Source organism: Gossypium arboreum, chromosome 1 (genome assembly GCF_025698485.1).
Source record: "Gossypium arboreum isolate Shixiya-1 chromosome 1, ASM2569848v2, whole genome shotgun sequence".
NCBI lineage: Eukaryota > Viridiplantae > Streptophyta > Magnoliopsida > Malvales > Malvaceae > Gossypium > Gossypium arboreum.
Window position 1 is genome coordinate 31,975,354 of NC_069070.1, and position 17,516 is coordinate 31,992,869.

Genomic DNA, 17,516 nt, shown 5'->3' on the forward strand with positions numbered 1-17,516 from the left:
CATAAATGAAAAAAAATTAAATAATATTTAAAAATTAAAATTAACTCTTACCATTTTCATTTGGTCGAAGGAGATACGTTATCATCAAGACAAATTAAGTGCCGGGCCATTGCTAACACAATTAAATTTCTTAGAAATTATAAAAAATTTTGATACTAATTTAGACAAAAATTTAAAACTTAGAGAGCTTTTTTGAGAAATTTAGAGAGAAATTTGGAAGAATTATAATGTAACATCCCGAAATAGAGCCTAGTCGAAATAGTAGTTTCGGGACCACAAATATGACATTAAAATATTTATTTTATGATTATTATGAGGTCTAGAATATGAGGATATGCATGTGTTAAAGTTTTATGAAGAAATTCTTTGAGTAAAGTGGCCAATTGGAAATTAGGGACTAAATTGAATAAATTGCAAAACTTGGATTCTAGAAGAAATTTGTATGAAATTGCTTTATATTATTAATAAGAGGTCCTTAGAGAGTAATTTACCTAATTTCTAAGTTTTTGAACAAAAATAGGCTTGTATGGATGAAATTTTAAAGAAATGGCTTAAGGGCATTTTGGTCATTTGGCATTTTAATGAAATAAAATGGGAAAAATAAGCCAAAAATCAGCTCATTTCTTTCATGTTGCTGCCAAAAATTTGGGGTTCTCCATAGCTAGGGTTTTTAAGCTTTTCAAGCTCAATAGTAAGTGCTCCCAAGCCCCGTTTTTAATGTTCTTAGTATTTTTGAAATCCTAGTAGCTTACTCTCTCTATTTCTACCCATATTTCATGCTAGGGTTCATGTTTAGAAATTTACCCATGAATGAGTTACTTTTATTTTGATGTTTTATGGAGGAATATGAAAGTTAGATGTGTGTTAAACATATTTTCCTAAGTGATTTTCATGAAAAACCCCTAAAAGGATCTTTTTGCAAAAGGTGTAAAGTATGAGGTAGACATGTGAAATAATGGAAAATTGTGGGCTGCCATAAGAGGGAAAAGTGTTTGGCTAGGCTTGGGTAAGGTAGAAATAGCATGCATTTCATTATACGAGCCTAGGGACTAACACGTAAAAATATGAAAGGTTAGGGGAAAAAAGGTTATTTGGACAGGGGTGAAATTTAGACTTGAAAAGGTATAATGTGAGGTGTTAATAATTTGATTTTATTGTTATAGACCCTGAAGAACAAATTCCGGAGGTCGATCGAGGAAAATGAAAAGTTTCGAAATAATCGAAACACGATTCTGAGATGAATACCAGGTAAGTTCGGATAACTTAAAGTAAACTCATAGTATGCTGAATTGTATGATTTATGAATGTATGGTAATTGAATTTGATGATGGCATGAAAATCTATGAAATACATCCTTAATAATGACATGTTGATAAACGTCCCGGTTGAGGTTGAAAAGGGAATTTTATGGATGAACTGTGGCTTACATGACCTGAGATCCTGCAAGTGTTGTAGAAAGGATTTAGCCCGGACGGATAATCCGTTGATCTCAAATATAAAAAGGATCTAGCCCATACGGGTGTTCCTTGAGTGATTGAGCCTCCCGAAGAATATGTGTGCATTTTGGATTTAGCCCGAACGGGTATTCCGATTAGGGTCTAAATTTAGCCTGGACTGGTATTTCAGATCCGAGCTCATTAAGGGTGTTTGTCGCTATAAGGAATTTAGCCCGGATTGGTAATCCCGACATCACCTTATGAATTTAAATACGGGGGATTTAGCCTGGACTGGTAATCCCGCCATAAGATGCAAGGTTCGCGGGAGTGCGTACATGAGATGATCGCTCTTATGACTTGACGGTAAATGGATAATCTATCGAGATTTCCAAGAAACTCAACGGGATTAACATGAGATATAAAAATGAAAATATTGGATGATGAGCTCATCTAAGACAAATTACATGGTGTATTATTATTGTGACTAACTTGTTGATTGAGTGCATGTGATAGGGAAACCATTTCTTTCTTGTTGGTATATTTGCTAAATATGGTTGTATGCTAATTACTTGGTAAGTTTACTTTCCAGTTATTCGGGCTTACTAAGCATGTAAATGCTTACCCCTCTCTTTTCCTGGTCTTACAAAGCTCGATGACTCGTAAAGATTAGAAGACGGTTGGAGAATTAACATACTATCAATTAGTCCAGCTTTGGTATATAGATACTCTTATTTTGTTCAATGGCATGTATAGGGCTTGGGTTCATTTTGTGATATGTGTCATTTGAATTGCCTATATGAAAGCTTGTAAAAGTTTACATATCTTCTTATATTTGGCTATGGAAATTGGCTTATTTTGAAGTAGGCTATGACCTACAAATCTATGCATGTTTATGTTTACATGGAGTGGCTTGCCCATAATTGGAAATGAGTTACAATAGTGAGCCAATCTGTGTTAATGAGGCATGAAAAATCCTTAATACAAAGGAAATAACCTAGCATGTATAAAACCGATGATATGAGGTTTACATGCAATGAGGTTTATCAAGGATATATGTAAGTATATAATCTGGTCTTATTATGTATTAAGGTAACCTATAAGTGTGATTGGTTGATAGAGGGTGACCAAAGGCTTAGAAAACAGCCTAACAAAGTCCACATGGGTAGACACACGGACGTGTGTCTAGGCCGTGTTTGACACACCGATTGCCTCTATGGGCGTGTAGTATGGCCGTGCATCCCCTGCACTTAAAATTTTAAGCCAGTGTCAAGCACGGGCTAGACACACGGGCGTGTGTCTTGGCCGTATGCCCCTAAATGTATGCTGACGTCATAAACAGAGAGTTACACAGGCTGAGGGTACGGGCGTATCCCAAGCCACAAGGGTGTATGACTCACTAAAGTAAGGAAATTTAAAAACTTGCCCAAAGTTTATCGAATGTTCTCGGTTTTATCCCAAACCGCCCTGATGTATGTTTTAGGTCTCGAAGGCCTGTATAAGGGACGATATGCATGTGTTTGAAAAGTTTTAATTTTGGGTGAAATTCGATGACCCGATTTAGTGTGTTTGTAAATGTGTAAGCCCGGTAACGCCTCAAACCCTGTCCCGGTATTGGATACGAGTGAGGGGTGTTACATTTAGTGGTATCAGAGCCATGGTTTAGTCAGTTCTAGGACTACCGCAGAAAGTATTGAGTATTACTATACATGCTATTATTCAAACATTGATAGTGTGACATCTCTTAACTGTTTAAATTGTTTTTGAATATAGTAAATGTCTTCCAATCAAGCTTAAGATGAGTCTAAGGGAGTCGAGAGCCATGCTCCAGCTTTCGTACAATGAGCTGTATGTAGTAGTAATAGAAGGCTTATGTCTGAAGGCCTAGAAGAGGCCACAGCCACCTTCTTTGATATGATGGATGAATGGTTTGGGGATTATTTGAGGAATCGCCTCAACATACCACGACCTCCCCCACCCCCTAACCAACCTGATGAGGATTTGCCACGAGGTATGGCACCTATAAGAATTGGTAAGGCACCTGTAGATAAGCTTAGAAAGTATGGGGCTGAGGAATTTAGAGCGAAGATCGACGATAATGCTGAAAAAGTCGAGTTTTGGCTCGAAAATACTACTCAAGTATTAGATGAATTATTGTGCACACTTGAGAAGTGCTTAAAGTGTGCCGTGTCTATCCTGAAGGATATTGCATACCACTGGTGGAAGACTGTATCTTCCATGATGCCAATGGAAAACATCACTTGGAAATTTTTCCAAGCAGAGTTTAAGAAGAAATATATCAGTCAAAGGTTCTTAGACTCGAAACGAAAGGAGTTCTTGAAACTCAAATAAGGAAATAAGATTGTAGCAGAATACGAAAGGGAGTTTGTAAGGCTAAGTCAGTATGCAACTGAATGGGTTCAAACCGAGTCAGAAATGTGTAAAGCTTCGAGGAAGGTCTGAATGAGGAAATCAAGTTGTTGATTGGGATTCTTGAGATACGGGAGTTCACTACATTAGCTGATCGGGCTAAGAAAGTCGATGAGCTCAACAAAGAAAGAAAGTAAGCAAAGAGAGAAAGTAAGCAAAGAGAGAAGCTCGAGTTTTGGGCAAGAGGTCAAGCGATAAGACGCTCTCGTTTTCCAAAAAATCAAGTAGTCAACATGAACGCTCTACTTCATCGATAGGGTATTCGGTAGAGCGAGAGGCTCCAAACGGCACAATCAGAAGTCTTCCTCTCCGATGGTAACTAGTGTGGGGAGTGTAGATGACTAAAAGCCGAAGTGTAAGAGTTGCAACAAATTTCACTCCAGAGAGTGCCGAATGAAGAGCAGTGCATGTTTCAGATGTAGTTCTCTTGACCACTTCTTCAGGGACTGCCCAAAGCGGAATAACAAAGAAGTGGAAGTAGCCCCGAAGTTGAGTGCTCCCGTTGCATGAGGTAGACCTCCTAGATATCTTGCAAGTGCTAGTGGCAGTCGAGCTACGACTAAAGATGCTGTAAAATCAGAGGCTCGAGCCCTGGCAAGAACGTATACAATACGCGCTCGAGAGGAAGCATCTGCTCTTGACATTATTACGGGTGCTTTTTCTCTTTTTAATACATATGTTGTTGCCTTAATTGATCCGGGATCGACGCATTCATACGTTTGCATGAGATTGGTGTCTAGTATGAACATACCAATTGAACCTATGGAATTTATTATTAGAGTGTCAAATCCATTAGGCAAATCAGTCCTGATTGATAAAGTCTGTAAGAATTGTCCTTTGACGATTTATGGTCAATACTTTTCGGCTAACCTTATGTTGTTACCATTTGATGAGTTTGATGTAATACTTGGTATGGATTGGTTAACCCTGCATGATGTAGTTGTCAACTATGGTAGCAAGTATATTGAATTGAAATGCCCAGATGGTGAGATGTTGCAAGTTGATTCAAGAGAATTGGGTACGCCGCCGGTTATAATCACAGAGATGGTTGCTCAAAGATATATGAGAAAAGGTATGAAGCCTACCTTACTTTTGTATTGAACACTAAAGAAACGGAGTTGAAGATTGAGTCTGTGTCAATAGTATGTAAATATCCAGACGTGTTCCCAGAAGAATTACCCGGATTACCTCCTAAAAGAGAGATAGAGTTTGGTATTAAATTGGTGCCAAGAGCAGCTCCCATTTCTATTGCTCCGTACAGGATGGCGCCAACTGAGCTGAAAGAGTTAAAAGCACAATTGCAAGAGCTGACGAATAAAGGTTTTGCAAGGCTGAGCTTTTCACCTTGGGGTGCTCCCATATTGTTTGTAAAGAAAAAAGACGGTTCATTGAGGCTATGTATAGATTATCAGCAGTTAAACAAGGTAACTATCAAGAATTGGTGACTTGTTCGACCAGTTGAGAGGAGCCACTGTGTTCTCTAAAATAGAATTGAGGTCCGGCTACTATCAGTTGCAAGTTAAGTAATCAGACATACCTAAGACAGCTTTCAGAATGAGGTATGGCCACTATGAATTCCTTGTCATGCCGTTTGGGTTAACAAATACACCATCCGTATTCATGGACCTAATGAATAGAATTTTTCAGCCATATTTGGATAAGTTCGTCGTTGTGTTCATTGAAGACATTTTGATTTATTCTAAAGATGAGACAGAGCATACGAAGCATTTGAGAACTGTGTTGCAGACCTTACTGGAAAAACAACTGTGCTAAGTTTAACAAAAGTGAGTTTTGGCTCCAAGAAGTTGGGTTTTTGGGTCATATTGCTTCGGGTGAAAGCATCTGAGTTGATCTAAGTAAGATCTCTGTCATTGTTGAATGAAAACCGTCTAAAAATGTAACCGAGGTTAGAAGCTTTTTGGGCTTGGCCGGTTACTACCGAAGATTTGTGAAAGGATTCTCCATGATAGCAACTCCAGTAACAAGGTTGCTACAAAAAGACGTTAAGTTTGAATGGACAAAAAAGTGTCAGCAGAGTTTCGAGAGGTTAAAGACATTGCTATCTGAAGCTCCTGTTTTAGTATTACCTGAGTCAGGAAAAGAGTTTGTGGTCTACAATGATGCATCCTTAAATGGATTGGGTTGTGTACTTATGCAAGATGGCAATGCGATAACCTATGCCTCACGGCAGTTGAAGCCACACGAGAAGAACTATCCGACGCACGATCTAAAGCTTGCCGCTATTATTTTTTCCTTGAAAATTTGGAGGCATTATTTATATGATGAGAGTTGTCATATAATTACCGACCATAAGAGTATGAAGTATTTGATGACTCAAAAAGAATTGAATCTGAGACAGCGGAGATGGTTAGAATTAATTAAAGATTATGAGCTGATCATTGACTATCACCCGGGAAAGGCGAATGTGGTCGCCGATGCGTTAAGCAGAAAATCCTTGTTTGCACTGAGAGCCATGGATGCTCGATTAGCGTTGCTTGATGATGGTTCAGTTTTGGCTGAGCTAGAAGCTAGGCTGACATTTCTGTAGGCAATTTATGATGCTCAAACTAATGAAAGCGACTTACAAGCTAAAAGAAATCAATCTGAGTCGGGCATTAAATCGGATTTTTGGATCGGTCCTGATAGATGTTTGATGTTCAGAGATAGGGTTTGTGTACCCAAAGATGATGAGCTTATTCGGAAAATTTTGCAAGAAGTACATAATAGTCGTTTGTCTATTCATCCAAGAAGTACCAAAATGTACAATAATTTGAAGAAAATGTACTGGTAGAACGGCATGAAAAGAGACATCTCCGAATTTGTATCGAAATGTCTGATATGTCAACAAGTTAAAGCTGAACATCAAGTACCTTCAGGGTTGTTACAGCCTGTGTTGGTCCCCGAATGAAAGTGGGACAGAATTACTATGGATTTTGTGATAGGATTGCCAATAACCCCGAAAAAGAAAGATACTATATGGGTTGTGGTTGATAAGTTGACGAAGTCGGCTCATTTCATTCCAGTAAGAACAAACTACTCTCTTGATAGATTGGCCGACTTGTATAAAATTGTAAGATTACATGTGGTACCGCTGTCGATTATTTCAGACAAAGATTCGAGGTTCACTTCGAGGTTCTAGAAGAAGTTACAAGAAGCTTTGGGTACAAAATTGAGTTTTAGTACGACTTTTCACCCTCAGACCAATGGTCAGTCTGAGTGGATGATTCAGATTCTTGAGGATATGTTGCGATGTTGCATCCTCAAATTTTAGGGTAACTGGGAAAAATACTTGCCATTGGTAGAATTTGCCTACAACATTTTTCAAAAAAGTTTGAAGATAGCACCTTATGAGGCCTTGTATGACAGAAAGTTCCGAACTCCGTTGTATTGGACAGAACTCAAGGAAAGTCAAATTCACGAAGTTGATCTGATCAAGGAAACTGAAGAAAATGTTAAAGTGATACGAGATTGTTTAAAAACGGCATCGGATAGGAAAAAGTCATATACTGATCTGAAAAGAAAAGAAATAGAGTTCCAAGTTGGAGATAAAGTATTCTTGAAAGCATATCCGTGGAAAAAGATGTTGAGATTTGGTCAGAAAGGCAAACCGAGTCCGCGATTTATTAGACCGTATGAGATCACCAAAAGAGTTGGACCATTAGCCTATCGTTTGGCATTGCCACCCAAATTGGAAAAGATTCATGACGTGTTCCATATATATATATATGTTAAGACGATATCAATCAGACCCCTCTCATATGATTTCACCGACTGAGGTTGAAATTCGACCGGACATGACTTATGGTGAGGAACCGGTCAAGATTTTGGCTCGTGAGATTAAACGATTGAGAAATAAATACGTGGCTTTGGTAACAGTTTTATGGCATTGACATGGTGTGGAAGAGGCTACATGGGAGCCAAAAGAAACCATGAAAATCCAATATCCGAACCTATTTACTGGTAAGACTTTCGAGGACGAAAGTCCCTAAAGGATGGAAATATGTAACATCCCGAAATAGAACCTAGTCAAAATAGTGGTTTCAGGATCACAAATTCGATATTAAAATATTTATTTTATGATTATTATGAGGTCTAGAATATGAGGATATGCATGTGTTAAAGTTTCATGGAGAAATTCTTTGAGTAAAGTGTCTAATTGGAAATTAGGGACTAAATTGAATAAATTGCAAAACTTGGATTCTAGAAGCAATTTGTATAAAATTGCTTTAGATTATTAATTAGAGGTCCTTAGAGAGTAATTTACCCAATTTTTAAGTTTTTGGACAAAAATGGGCTTGTATGGATGAATTTTAAAGAAAAGGCTTAAGGGCATTTTGGTCATTTGGCATTTTAATGAAATAAAATGGGAAAAATAAGCCAAAAATCACCTCATTTCTTTCATGTTGCTGCTGAAAATTTGGGGTTCTCCATAGCTAGGGTTTTCAAGCTTTTCAAGCTTAATAGTAAGTGCTCCCAAGCCCCATTTTTAATGTTCTTCATATTTTTGAAATCCCAGTAGCTTACTCTCTCTATTTCTACCCATATTTCATGCTAGGGTTCATGTTTAAAAATTTACCCATGCATGAGTTACTTGTATTTTGATGTTTTATGGAAGAATATGGAAGTTGGATGTGTGTTAAACACATTTTCCGAGGTGATTTTCATGAAAAACCCTTGAAAGGACCTTTTTGCAAAAAGTGTAAAGTATGAGGTAGAAATGTGAAATAATAAAAAAATGTGGGCTGCCATAAGAGGGAAAAATGTTCGGCTAGGCTTGGGTAAGGTAGAAATAGCATGCATTTATTATACGAGCCTAGGGACTAAAATGTAAAAATGTGAAAGGTTAGGGGCAAAATGGTCATTTAGACCAGGGGTGAAATTTAGACTTGAAAAGGTATATTGTGAGGTGTTAATAATTTAATTTTATTGTTATAGACCCCGAAGAACAAATTCCAGAGGTCGATCGAGGAAAATGAAAAGTTTCGGAATAACCGAGACATGATTCCGAGACGAATACCAGGTAATTTTAGGATAACTTAAAGTAAACTCATAGTATGCTTAATTGCATGATTTATGAATGTATGTTAATTGCATTTGATGATGGCATGAAAATCTATGAAATACATCCTTAATAATAACATGTTGATAAATGTCCCGATTGAGGTTGAAAAGGGAATCTGATGGATAAACCATGGCTTAAATGACTTGAAATCCTGCATGTGTTGCAGAAAGGATTTAGCTCGGACGGGTAATCCGTTGATCTCAAATATAAAAATGATCTAGACCGGACGGGTGTTCCTTGAGTGATTGAGCCTCCCGAAGAATATGTGTGCATTTTGGATTTAGCTCGGACGGGTAATCCAATTAGGGTCTGAATTTAGCCTGGACTGGTATTTCAGATCCGAGCTCATTAAGGGTGTTTGTCGCTATAAGGGATTTAGCCCGGATTGGTAATCCCGACATCACCTTATGAGTTTAAATACGGGGGATTTAGTTTGGACTGGTAATCCAGCCGTAAGATGTGAGGTTTGCGGGAGTGCGTACATGAGATGATCGCTCTTATGACTTGACGGTAAATGGATAATCTATCGAGATTTCCAAGAAACTCAACAGGATTAACATGAGATAGAAAAATGAAAATATTGGATGATGAGCTCATCTAAGACAAATTACATGCTGTATTATTATTGTGACTAACTTGTTGATTGAGCATATGTGATAGGAAACCATTTCATTCTTGTTGGTATATTTGCTAAATATGGTTGTATGCTAATTGTTTGGTAAGTTTACTTTCCAGTTATTCGGGCTTACTAAGCATGTAAATGATTACCCCTCTATTTTCTCTGTCATACAGAGCTTGAGGACTCGTAAAGATTAGAAGACGGTTGGAGAATTAACATGCTATCAATTAGTCCAGCTTTGGTATATAGATACTCTTATTTTGTTCAATGGCATGTATAGGGCTTGGGTTCATTTTGTGATATGTGTCATTTGAATTACCCATATGAAAGCTTGTAAAAGTTTACATATCTTCTTGTATTTGGCCATAGAAATTGGCTTATTTTGAAGTAGGGTATGACCTACAAATCTATGCATGTTTATTTTACATGGAGTGGCTTGCCCATAATTGGCAATGAGTTATAATAATGAGCCAATCTTAAAGGTGTTAATGAGGCATGAAAAATCCTTAATACAAAGGAAATAACCTAGCATGTATAAAACCGATGATATGAGGTTTACATGCAATGAGGTTTATCAAGGATATATGTAAATATATAATCTGGCCTTATTATGTATTAAGGTAACCTATAAGTGTGATTGGTTGATAGAAGGTGACCAAAGGCTTAGAAAACAGCCTAACAAGGTCCACACGGATAGACACACGGGCGTGTGTCTAGGCCGTGTGTGAAATACGGATTGCCCCCATGGGCATGTGGTATGGCCGTACATCCCCTGCACCTAAAATTTTAAGTCTGTGTCGAGCACGGGCTAGACACACGGGTGTGTGTCTTAGCCATATGCCCTTAAATGTATGCTGACGTCATAAACAGAGAGTTACACGGGCTGAGGGCACGGGCGTGTCCCAAGCCACACGGGCATGTGACTCATTAAAGAAAGGAAATTTAACAAGTTGCCCAAAGTTTATCGAATGTTCTTGGTTTTGTCCCGAACCGCCCCGATGTATGTTTTATGTCTCGAAAGCCTATATAAGGGACGATAAGCATGTGTTTGAAAGGTTTTAATTTTGGGTGAAATTCTGTGACCCGATTTAGTGTGTTTGTGAATGTGTAAGCCTGGTAACGCCTCGAACACTGTCCCAGCGTTGGGTACAGGTGAGGGGTGTTATATGTAATTTGGAGGAAATTTTGTGTGAAAAAAAGGGTGGGGTTTATAATTTTTTTCCATGACCGTTGGCCCTAACGATCAAATTTTTAAATGACCGTTGGGGCAAAAAGACAGGCTAAAACGCGCCCACATAAGTGCGCTTTTGCCATGTCAGCAAAAGCGCTTCCACGTTAACGTGCTTTTGCAAACATGGCAAAAGCGTTCCCACGAGAAGGGGCTTTTTTGAAATTTTCTCTTAAAACGCTTCCACTTAGGCGCGTTTTGCATTTTTTTGGACCATTCTAGTAAAAATGTTTTAAGTGACCCATTTTCGTAAATAATGTTAGAAATAGAATTTTTTTAATAAAATTCCCAACAAAAATTGACATGGTACTTTTTTTTCACAAACAAATAAAATAATTACAATAATTTATAAAAATATAAAATATGTGAAAATATAATATAAAAAATAATTTCATTATTTTTACTAAAAATATTTTGTAAAAAAACGAAAGATTAAATGAATTGATTATAGTTCAAACCTCATATAAATATAAAAATAATTATTTATTTTTCAACAAATTTTAAATATTCAATCGTTGATTCGAATATATATATATGTAGTTTTAAGAAAAATTATTACTCATGTTTTTATTATAAAAAAGTAACAAACATGTTTTAATATTTTCATTAAATAAAAATATTTCTATTTAGCAAGTGTGTTTTTAAATTAAAAATAAAAATATTTTTATAAACATTTATATTCTGAGTAATTCTTGATTATAAAATGATATAAATATATATATTCAACAAATATGCTCAAGAATTTCTAGATTTTTAAAGTAAATGGGCCAATGAAACTAAGAAAAGTGTAGCAATTAAGCATTTAGATTTATTAATAAGAAAATAAAATTTCTCCATCTTTTATATACCATGCATGCACAAAATTACATTAGTATGGCATATTACTTTATAATATATTAATCATCATTTTTTTTAATATAGAATTGAAGTATAATGGATTTGTTGAAGCCCTGGGCCCTAACTTCATAACCTTAGGAGAATGGTCTAAATTCAAAGGTTCATTTGCGCTTTGGAAGCTCGATACTTGAAATGAAATGCCAACAGCTACCGGCAGAGCAAGCGTGCACATGGCAGGATCCCAAAATAAAGCAATACTTGCCACCTGTCCCGACAGCTTCACCGTCCTTTACCGGGAGCGTAACTTGATGTTGTTTCAGACCGACACGTGTTCTGTAGTTTTGACTTTCTCTACAACCCTTGAATATTATATTCCAAAATTTAACCGTCCGTATCTCTTTGGACGGTGGCTTTTAAGGGAAATTTTTTTTTTTTTTAAATTTGAATGGCACTAGGCAGAACAGTGTTAACTGGAATTAGATTAATCTAAGTAATATATTTTCTCAAAAAAAAATATTGGCTCAATATCAAATACAACACTAATTATCCTTAAAAAGATAATAAAAAAAATAACAACATTTTATGTATACTAAACTGGTTTCACAAATAAGCTAACTTGTCCACATTATAGCTTGTATCACGGTAACTAGAATTAATTAAAAGTGGTTGTAAGTTTAGTTACAAGGTAGTTCCACTCTCTCTTGTAAATTAGAATTATACGTATGACAATGGTCTCTAGTTCTGGTAGAAAAAGATTAAAGAATTACATTTCTATTAGCTTCATGGTTTATTTTGATAAAAAATTTGATTTTCGTAGTTGAATTATAAATAGTGATACATGTGAGCAAGATATTTCCTATCCATTCGTAAACATTATTAAACTTCAACTAAATAATTAATAATTTTCTATATGAATAAGACGATTTAAATTTCTTAACACAACCATCTATCCATTTTAAGATTTTTTTACTAACTCTATAAATTGTTTTAATTAAATATATTAAAATACATTCCACCTTAATTTAATATGTTTAATTTTAAAAAAAAACCATATATATCCTTATAATAAAATTTATTGTTTTTATTTATTTTTATTTTTAATAATTTTTCTACTTGAGTTAGTGTTAAGTTAACTCATGACATCAAGTTCAACAAGAGATTAAAATATAACTAGAAATTCTATCTCACATGTGTGCGTGGAGACTATAGATTTAAAACGCGGATGCTTGTTTAAAAATAACATAAAATAAATAATGAAACGTGTGGTTTAAAACTAATTATATAATTGTGGATAATAAATTGTGTATATTAAAAATTGTATAAGATTTATCAAAATAAAATTTTAGTTGAGTAGTAAATTTAAGGTTTTAATAATTTAATTGGTGTGAATTCAAATTGCATCATATGAATAATATTTTAATTGGTTTTATTAAAATGAAAGTAGAAAAATATCTTGAACAATATAACTTTTTTAATTACGAATAATATTTTTATAATTTTTTGACGAATTGATGACTTGATTGAAGGTGATACTAACTCAATCAGGGTTTAGTAAATAATATAAACATATAAGAGTGAAACTAAAATTAGAAATTGAGACTAAAATAAATTTTTAAAAGTTTGGAGACGAAATATAAAAAGAAAATTGAAAATGGCTTTTAACTTTTTATAAGGGAAAGAAACTAAAATTACTATCATACCATTTTTAACTGGGGTAAAGCCACTTCATACCCTCTAACTACACAGATTTCAAAGAAATTTCCTTTTAATAGTGGCATATAGTATATAAACTACATAAGCTTATCTAACTATTGGTATTTCAAAATTTTATAATTTAATTTTAATTTCTTTTAAAAGAAAATTTTAAATTTATTTTAAATATTTCTTTCTTTAATTCTAGTTACACTTTATTGACTAATTAATAATAAATTTATATTATTTTTAAAAGTAACTTATATATATTTAAAATAGTAAAAAAATTATTATTTGATTCAAACTTCTGAGCATGAGCATCTGGACATGGGTTATAGGACCTCCACATCAAAGAATAATGTGTCCTTAAAAGCACTGTTCCTTCTATGGTAATGGTATGTTGGTCTAAGTTAAATATTCATTTCTCAAACTGAAATCTTAAAATTTTTAAATTATGTAATTATCGTAAATAAATTATCTCTCAAATTTATTTTAAATTTCTAACCTTATCAAATATATTCCAAATAATTTATAGTATAATTGAGCCTTAAAAATAAAAAAAATTAAAAAAAACTTTAAAGCCTTAGGAATCTTATGACTTTGGAACTCCATTTGGATGGTATCATTATAAAGACATAAATATTATATATAAAGTAGAGGAATTGACAAGTGCATGTACTAAAACCTAATCTTTTTATGAAACAACTCTGTAGGTGGTGGCACCATCTTACCAGCTTTGCTCCGAAAATAACTATTTAAACGTCTACAAGATTTCTCGTTGCAAGAGTTCTGATTCCCTTGAGCAAGGCGAATACAAGAGCCATTGGCCAATTCAAATGTGCCTGTCACTTTAACATTTCTTATTAAAAGGGACAAATCATTTTGTATCAAAAAGAAAAAAAGGACAAATAAGACACAGGTCTTTATTTTAGAGACAGAATAAATATTACATGCACCGACAAAGTGAGTGGCTACTTTTACAGATTTGTAACAATACATAAGAATGAGTTTAAACAAATAATAAATGTATTATTCTTTAAAAAAAAATGTATTTGTTGATGACGAGAAAGTGATGGAGGTTCGAGACACGGTTCATTCAAAAAATTGACAGTTGTAAGTGGTGTTCTGGAAGAGGGAAGAGCTTAGAGTTGTTATAGAGCTTCTTGAGATAAGAGGAGATTGAAAGGTGTGTTTGTTGTTCGTATCTTCATTGATTTTTCATTGATTGTGGAGAGGTATTTAAGGGGGACATTTTTAGGGTTACATTCCTCTCATAGTTGGTGAGTTATCATTCAGGTTGTATAATATAAGTCTCCTTGTTAGGTTGATGGTGTGATTTGATGTAATTGAGTTATAATATATGTGATTGATGAGTGATACTAATGAAAGACGAAGTCAGAATTATTTATAAAGAGAGCTGAGATACCTATATGAAATAAACATTTCCAAAGTAGGCTTTCCTTATGAATTGGCTATAGGTTAGGTTTACTTTCAACAATTTATTTTTAAATTTGAGATAACATTGATAACTAAAATTTAGGAAAAACAAAATAGGTTAAATGCTCAATTTGTATTAGATATTATAATTATTTAAGTTTTTTTATCTAATTAATGTTTAGATACTATTTATATTTAGATGTTGTAATTATTTAACTTTATTTTTATCAAATTAATTTTGTAGATACTACTTTGTATTAGTTTACCAAATTAAATTAAAATGCTACTAAATTTATCATAAGAAATTATAAATTCTATAAAAGAAATCAATTTAAAAAATTGGACTTTGGGGCCAAATACAAATTTATATTATTTTTAGGCACTAATTATAAGATCAAAATAAATTTTTTTAAAAAGGATTTGAATGAAATTTTACAAAATTTTGGAGGGGTTGGGCGCTACCATCCCCTAAATTCGCCTCCGACAACAATCATATTGAGCAGAGCTGGCAAGTTCGCTAAGGCTTCCTTTGGATCTGCTTTTTCTTCCAATTAGGGGTGATGAAAATTTGAAAAAAAAATTAAAATTTTAAATTATTCGAATCAACTCAATTTTTTTTTCGAATTTCAAGTTTGAATCGAGTTAAATTTTTAATTTAAATAAATCGAATAATTTGAATAAATCAAGTCTTGAACTATATTATTTTATATTTTAAATTTATATTTTGAATAAATCGAATAATTTGAATAATTCTTCTTCTTCTTCTTCTTCTTCTTCTTCTTCTTCTTCTTCTTCTTCTTCTTCTTCTTCTTCTTCTTCTTCTTCTTCTTCTTCTTCTTCTTCTTCTTCTTCTTCTTCATGATCATCATTAGTTAATTCAAATTTCAAACCCTTAAACTGAGCCTTATTAGAAAATAAGCTTTTGAAATGACGTAGCACTACCAAGTTTCTTCAGTATCGAGTTGTGTGAGCCTTATCAATGTGTGTTTTTTTTATATATTATTAACATGAATCATCATTTAAGAATAATTCTCAACCTTCAAACTACACAAAACTACATAGATTCATGGTTCCGAAATTTCGACGTACAATGACAATTTTCACTAAAATTTAGAAAAAAACCTTAGAATTCTTTAACGAATCTTTAAGGAAAATTTAGAAACCTTCTAATCACATCAAAACAAGTTGAAAATCACTTTGAAACATTGATTTCATTCAAAATTCCAAATCCCACCTTTGATTCAATAGATAAAAACTCGATTTAAATGACTAGACTACATCAAAAACTGTTAAAAATAGAAAACCTTACCCCGATTGAAGAAAACGACAAACAATTGATTGAAATCCAAGAAAACTCACAATATGAGTAACAATGGGTTTAATGGTGTTCTTGATGTTCCTTTTTTACTAAAGAAAAGATTTGGTCTTTGGAAGATGGTAAAAATCAAATAGATTAGATTTTTGAGAATCAAAATCGGTGAATGGGTTTTTGGGAATTTAATTGACGGCAAGAAGAGGAAGGGAATTTTCTATTCTCTCTCCTTTTTTTTTCACGTAAATATTAGGGTGAATGGAGAATAAATTGGGCTGATTTTAAATTTTGGTAACTTTAAAACTACTCTTAAATTAAACTCATTTATAAAACAATCTTCTCTTTAAATTTGAAAGTCATTTTCACATTATTTTCACAAATTGATTTAGTTTTCAAAAAGCCATAGATGAAGACATTTCCGGTTTACCATGCTTCAAATTTTCGAACACACTTTGAGCTATTATTCTAAAATTACCCTCGAAACTTCTAGACCCAATTTTGGGATGTGACATAGAGTTTTTTTATCATCTTACATTGAATGTGTTCGGATCTTTCCATGCTATATCTCTTTCACTTTATGAACTATTGACAAATGTGCATTGTCTTTTGTATGGGTGGCAAGATTGTGGAGATTTAGACATGATTTCTCTGACTTCAAAAATGAGGGATAAATATAATAAGTATTGGGGTGAAGGAAACAAAATCAACATGCTAGTTTACTTGACGGTTATCTTTGATTTGCGATGCAAAATGAACTTTTTGGACATTGGGGTCAACTTTCTTTTTCCTCATGTTGCTAATGACATTATAAAAATTATTGATAAATAATTGCGTTACTTGTTCAATGAGTATTCTTCTAATGTCAAGATAATTCAATTGTTTGAAGGTAGATCTAGTTTTTTTACAAACCTTTTTAGTTTAATAGAAATAGATCAGTCAGAAATACAAATGGGTTTGGCCAAACAAAAACACCTTAAGAAGAAGAAACAAGTTGGACTAGAAAGTAAATCTGAGTTGGATAAGTATTTGCGTGAGGAAAACGAAATAAACAATTCAAGTTCATTTGATTTATTTATGTGGTGGTTCATCCTAGATTCTTTATTCTTGCACAAATGGCTTGAGACATTCTTGTTATTCCTATCTCAACAGTTTCCTCAGAAGGTGCACTTAGCACTGGCGGATGTGTTTTTGATAGTTTTAAAAGTTTTGTAACTCCTCTCATAGTCGAGGTGTTGGTTTACACACAAGATTGGCTTTGGAAATCTAATGATTCCATCGATTTTGAAGACTATGTTAATGAACTTCAAATCATGAAAGATGGTAATATATTAATTTTGATTCATAAAATAAGATTTTGTGTTATTTATATTAGTAAGCATTCTTATTATTTAACTAACACTTTTGTTTTTAAATTTGCTAGACTTATCCTAAATACCCGAAGATCAAGAAGGTAATATACTTAGCAA